The 6799-nt window shown below is 55.3% G+C and overlaps 1 pseudogene; it reads right to left on the minus strand.

Annotated features, from left to right (window-relative positions):
• Positions 1 to 1382, minus strand: part of LOC113955243 — an 8385-nt pseudogene extending 7003 nt beyond the window's left edge.
• Between the last annotated feature and the right edge of the window lie 5417 nt (positions 1383 to 6799).

Genomic DNA, 6799 nt, shown 5'->3' on the forward strand with positions numbered 1-6799 from the left:
TTTAAAAAAATCCTTCTTTCTTCTTCTTCTTTTTTTTTTTTCCTCCTCCTTTTTTTTTTTTTTTTCTCCCCGCTAGTTATATAAATAAAATAAACCTGCCCGCACCGAAGCGCGGAACTCCGCGGCCCGGGTGTGTGTTTTGGGGGGAGGACAGGTGAAGCCCACCCCGCGGCCCCTCCGCCTCCCGCGTAAACCCCCCCCTCCAGAGGCAGGACCTTTCCCGCGGACAAAAGCTCTTCCCACGGGTCCGATCCTGGGAATTCCAAAAAAAAAAAAAAAAAAAATTAAAAAAATTGAAAGCTCCCAGTAAGTGGCGATTTTGGGCTGTTTCTCCCCGGCGCGGGGGGGGAAATGCGCGGGCGCGCAGCCCCCTGCGCGGGCCGGTCCCGAGTTCACTCCGCAGTTTGGCTCTGCTCGGAGTTTTGTTGGCCCCGCGGAGGCGGGGGCGAGCCCTCCCCTCCCGCACAAAGGGGGTTGAAAGTCTATTTTCCACTTGGCTGGATTGAAATACTCCGCGCGGGATCCTTCCCCCCGCGGAGAGCAGAGCGCTGCTGCTGCGCGGGCTTTGCGCGGACGCGCTCCCGCAAGAGGCTGCGGGGAGGAAGGCTTCGGGGAGGGAGAGGAAAGGAAAAATTCCCTGAAATCCCAGAGAAATGAAAGCCTAAAACCGGAGCGAGAGCGTCGGCAAAAGCGCTTTTATTTTTATTTCCGCGCGAGAGAGAGAGAGAGAGGAAAAAATAATCGACACTGAAAATATATTATAAATAGATTTTTTTCAAATGTATTTCCATTTATTTTTTTTTTTTATATTAAAAATGAAAATAAAGAAGCGGAGTTAGGTGAGAGAGCGGGCGGAGAGGGCACCGGGCGCGGAGAGGGGAATACCCGCGGAGGGATGGGATGGGAAAGGGAAGGGATGGGAAAGAGATAGGGAAGAAGGGGAAGGGGTAGAGATGAGGAAAGGGAAGAGATGGGGATGAGGAAGGGAAGGGGGATGCGGGGACAGCTCGGCTCAGCCACGGGAGCTGTGCCCGGCTCCGGACCTTTGTGGAATTTAATTTAAATCAATTTAATACAATTTAATTCAATTTAATGTAATTTTTCTCTCTCTCTCTCTCTTTTTTTTTTCTTCTTCCCCCTCGCCCTCTTCTCTGCCCCCAGGGCCGGCGGGCGGGGGGAGATGCGGCCCCTCCGCCCCTGCCCTCCCGCAGCCGCCCGTGCGGAGCGGGCGCTGCGGGATCCGCGCCCGCGGAGCTCTGCGCGGGGCCGGGATTTCGTTGCGTGCGGGTCTCACCCGTTTTCTGCATCTTCTGCGCGGGGGGAAAAATGGAAAAGGCGGCCGCGCTCCGGATGCTTCCCGGAGGGATCCCCGCCGGCAGCATCTCCCCTCCGCGCCCCGTCTCCACAGGAGCATATTTTTGGGGGGGAGGGAGCTGCTTTGGTTTGGGGATAAATGGCCCTCCGGGAAAAATTGAAAATTTTAATTCTGTTTTTTTTTTTTCCTCCCTGTTTGCCCCGGTGGTTTCCAGTCCCGGCTCAGTGTCCAGGCGAGACTCCTTGGCTGCTCCGAAGGGAACCGAGGAGCTGCTACGCTGAAACCGGGCGAGAAACCCCAAAATTATCTCTAAATTTCTTTTTTTCCCCTCCGCTTCCAGGCCTGCTCCCGGCTCCAGGATAATTCAAGAAGGATTTTTATCCCCTGCGGGAATAAACGCGGACCCCCCGAGCGGGTGTCTTGCTCCGGCTCGAGGTGTCCGTGGTTTGTTAAGAGGAAAACTTTATGTATCCCCTGCATTCCCGGGAGGAGGGGAGCCGGGCTCCTGCCTTCCCGCTGGATTGCTGGCCGGGAGGAGCTCCGGGTGGAGGAGAAAGACATTTTCTTTTTTAACGAAAGAGCCGCCGAACGAGCGAGCGCAGCGGAGGGACCCGGCAGGGGCCGGGCAGGGGGGGCTGCGCCGGGATTAGGGGGTGCTGGAGGGGGAAAAGGGGGGTCTGGTGCCTGTTAAAATACAACCGCGGGGATTTTGCAAGGAGCAAACGAAAGAGGAGGGAAGGAGAGGGAGAGAGGGCCAGGCACCAAACACTGGAGGCGGGTTGGGGGTAGAGGGTCAGTTATGGGGGCGCTTGGGGTGGGCAGAGGGACAGCGGGTCCATCCCTGTGTCCACATCCACCCGCACGCCCGGGTTGGCCGCGTTCTCCCGGCTGGGACGCAGATCCCTGCCCGTATCCCGTTCTCCCGGGAGCAGGCGGGATTCTCCGGGGCCGGATCCCGACGCTGCCGGCAGGTGCTGCGGGTGCCCGGGCTCGTTAATCTGTAACACGCCGGCCTCGGCATCAAAGGGCAGAAATGTGGAAAATCAGGCCCCAAATCAGGCCCCGGAGCGTGGCCGCGGGCGCAGCTGGTCGGGATGTTAAAAGTTGACCAGACTTCAAAGTGCGGGGATCATTTCCTCCTCACCTCTCCCACCTGCCCTTCCCGTGGGCACAGCTCCATCCCCTGCCCGGGTTTCTCCTCAGCAGCCGCCAAGTGCAGCCCTGAAGTGGAGAAGGGAGAAATGGGGCTGTATTTTGGGTTGGGGGGTTAAAGAGGCCCCTGGTTTCTCCCCCTTTTTTTGCTTCTTTGGATTTGATTTTTTTTTTTTTTTTTAAATTTCACTTGGTTCAGGAATATCCTGGATGGGGATAAATTGTCCCTGAACTGGCCCAGTGAACTCCAGCAGGTTGCTCATCCCACCACTCTCAGTGTCCCTTTTAAGGTGGTTTTGTCCATTGGTCCATTGATAGCGGATGAACGGATGGATGGAGGGATAGAGGGATGGATGGATCATGGAATCACAGAATTAGGCTATCCTGAGCTGGAAAGGACCCACAAGGATCACTGAAGTCCAATTTGTGGCCCTGATTCCCAAGAATCCCACCACGTACCTGATGGATGCACATATGAGACGAAGGGATTGAAGGATGGATGGACGGATGGATGGATGGATGGATGGATGGACGGATGGATGGATGGATGGATGGATGGATGGATGGATGGATGGATGAAGATCACATGGGAATGGTGGGGATGGTGGTAGAGATGTACATGTGACAGGGATGGATGGCTGTGGAGTCTATGGAGTCAGGCTGATGGAGAGAGGATCCCAGCACCGACTCTGGGAATGGGAAGCCACTCAGATCCCATAGTTATGGGCTGGAAGAGATCATTCCAGCAAGGAAAGATGCTCCTGGATCCTCACCCACCTACACAAGGGTCCCACTGGTCTCACATGGGGGCTGCATCCACCCATCCTCACCTCTCCAGCAAGGCAAAGCCTGCGCTGACCTGGTGGGATCTGGTGTGACAGGTCCTGGTGGGTTTGTGACACACTCAGAGGTGGCAGGTCCTGAAGGCCCTTTGGTGTGGTCCTTTGGCTTCGGTGGCAGCAGCCACGGGTCAGGAACAGGGATTTTGGGCTTGCCAAGCAAACAGGGTTTTGCACCCAGGTCCTCGTAGACACTGAACCCCCAGCTCCTGCTGGGATCATCTCCAAGCCTGGAAACATCTCCAGATGATGGTGCAGGTGCTGTAGCCCTGAAAAAACCTTTCCAAAAGCTGTGGCACCTCAGCCATTGTTGGCCCAGGCTGCACCTGGGACAGGGAATGCTCTGGTCACTTCTGGTCACTTCTGCTGACTCAGCAAGGTGGTACCACAGGACTGGAATTTTAGGGAAAGGTGTTCCCAATCATGAAGTCAAAGTGATGTGCACAGGTTGGGCACTTGGGGACCTTTCCCCCGGCCTTGGGAACCCCACGCCCCCTGTTTGCCTGTGAGGAGTTGGTTCACCCACTCCAGCTCTGAAACAAGTGGATTTTGGGCAGTGTCAGCATCTCCTGCTCAGGACATTGTCAGAGCAGGGCTGATGCCCCAGAGACCAGCAGGACACGTGGCTCTGTGGGTGACATCACCTGCCCTGCAGAAAGGGGACATGGTCCTCCCTGGGGACCTGGCAGGGGAGTCCTGGGGGTCCCTGAGCCCTTCCCTGTCACAAGGGCTGCAATCCAGCCCCCCAAAATCCTGACCTTGGTCGCTCATCCTGGTCCCTGGAGTGGCAGCAGTGGTGGGTGTGTGGCACTGCCATGACCTGGCTGCAAGTGGACGTCTCCCTCCTCCCAGATCCCAGCCTTTAAATCTCCTGGGGATGTTGGTGAGGAGCTCTGTGCTTTACAACAAGTTCCTGAGACCTGTTTTGAGGATTTATACCACAAAGAAGAGCTCAGCCACGGGGTTGTGGGGCAGCCAGGCCTCCCCTCTGCTTCTGGGGGTGAAGACTGGCCTCCCAGCTAATGCCCCACCACAAACCTCCCTCCAGGGCTCTCAGATGTCCCCTTAGGAATGCTCTTCCAGGCACGGCGGGGTCATCGCTGCGGAAAAAACGTCTTTCCGGGAGAGCCGGGCAAAATTCATCCCAGGAAATTGCACATCCAGCCCCAGGGAGGGTTTGGGTGCTCCCTGGGATGGCACCAGAGCGTGACCCCTCCCTGTCTGACCCCCCCCAGGCTCACTCTGACTTTGCTCCATTAGCTGAGGAAGAAATATTCCCTTCAAGATCACACCGATCCGGGGGCAAAGAAACCACGGAGAGAGGGGCTGTCCCTGCTTGGATGCCGGGAGATTCCCCTCCCAAATCCCACAGGGATGGGGCACTGTTATATTAGGGGGGATCAGCAGTCTTGGCTCCCCCTCCCATCCCAAATATTCCATGGAATGGCATCGAGGCAGGATGTCAGCCACTCACGTGTCGCTGACAGACACCAAACTTATTAACACAATAAAACTGCTGCCGAGGAGCTTCCCTGCTTTCCTGCCTCCTCCTTTTCCATGGGGAGAACACCGGTGTCGGAAGCACCAAGCTTCCGTGTTTCCTTCCGTGGAAACCCCCGGGGTCGCTTTTCACGCGGCACCCGGGAAATTAAATATATGGATGCCCCTTCCAGCGTTTCCAGACCTTGGCTGTGAAGACAGGGAGTTGGGAACACCTCAGAGGAGAGGGGTTTAAAGCCAACCCCGGGGGGTGAAGCTGCCCCATCCCACCTGGATGGCCGTCCAGGGAGGGAATGTGCCTTGGTGGGGGGTGCTGGGGGGTGCTGGGGGTCTCCCCCCCCCACCCCACAACACCCCGAATCCGCGGCTCTCCCTCCCGTTTTCCCTCGGGAGTGGTCGGAGGGAGGCCTCTGGCTGATTCATCTATTTATTTTCCCCCGGGGTGCCATCTGAAAGGCAAGCCCCGGGTGTTTCCACACGAGGCAGGCCAGGTGCTTCCAAGGCTGCCATTCTCCGGGAGAAAAATAGGCAGGAAAGCTCCTCAGCGGCAGCAGTTTTATTGTGTTAATAAGTTTGGCGTCTATAAGCAACATATGTAAATGACTGCTATACTGTCTTGATGCCATTTAACATTATGTTGGGGAGGTGAGAGGGAGCCAAGTCTGCAGCATTTCCACTAATACGCCACGAGCTGCCAATTCTTCTGCGGCTTTTTTTGTATTTTCCTCCTTTTTCTCTTTATTTTTTTTTTAATTTTTTTAATTTAAACAAAAATCACGACTCGGACCTCCCATCTCTGGCGGGAAAGGGGTAAATATTGTGTCCATTTGGCCTTGGAGGTGGCACGGAAAAATCCTGGTTGGCCGGGTTATCCCGGTCCTCGTCGTCGTGGATAAGGAGAGGAACGAGCAGAGCCGCTGCCAAACTCAGCCGTGGCTCCTGGTGCTGACACCTCCACGTTTCCCCTTTTCCCCCTGACAAGGGGAAAAAAAAAAAAAAAAAAAAAAAGGGAAAGACAGAGGGGAAAGAAAGAAAAAAACAAAACAAAACAAAACAAAAAAACCCCAAAATTAAATATAAACCGCCGTGAGCTTCTTCCTCCCGCAAGGAATTTTCAGTTAATTTATGTTGAATCAATGGTTCCTCGCAGTCATATGGATGGCAGGCTCCCAGCCATTATTAGTGTAAACAGATTTGTGAGCAGTATATTTAGCTGTTCCATATTGCTTTTAGGAAATGTGCACATTTCAATGGCAGATACTGAGAGAGGGCCATACCCTGCCATGGCTCTGCAGGTGGGGACGGGGGCCCTGCGGAGCCTCCCCTGCTCCCAGACTCCTCTTCCTCACCTGAGAGGAAGGCTGCAGATGGTGGGAGGGGGTTTGGTTGCCCTTGGAGGCAGCTCCTGTTTGTCCCGTCTGCGTTTCACCTGAAGAATACCCCGAAAAACTGGGGGGTTGCTGGTGGGGGTGATGTGGTGTGGCCACGTTCATTCCTGGAGGGTGTAGAGTTTGGAACCAGCTCATCCAGAGGTGTTTGCAGCAGGAAAGGTCCTTGGGATGGGTGCCCAGCATGGTTTAGGTGCTCCAGGGCATCCACCTCTTCCCTGGAGCGCTGTGGAGTCTCATTGGGATACAAGTGGGATGAGTTCAGTCAGTGCTCAAGCACCACTGGGGGTGAATGCCCAGGGGCTGGGCTGAGAATCACCCAGGGAACACACTGGGATGCAGGTGGCACATCCACCAAGGACTGTGCTGGGATGCAGGAGGCACATCGACCTATGAATTTCCCTGGGATGAAGATGGCACATCCACCCACAGATTTTCTTGGGATGAAAGTGGCAAACCCACCTATGGATTGCCCTGGGATGCAGGTGGCACATCCACCCATGGATTTCCTTGGGATGAAGGTGGTACGTCCATCCAGGGGCCTCACTGGGATGAAGGTGGCACATCCACCCATGGATTTCCTTGGGATGAAAGTGGCAAACCCA

This window comes from Corapipo altera, unplaced genomic scaffold, assembly GCF_003945725.1.
Source record: "Corapipo altera isolate COAL_440 unplaced genomic scaffold, ASM394572v1 295, whole genome shotgun sequence".
Classification (NCBI taxonomy): Eukaryota; Metazoa; Chordata; class Aves; order Passeriformes; family Pipridae; genus Corapipo; species Corapipo altera.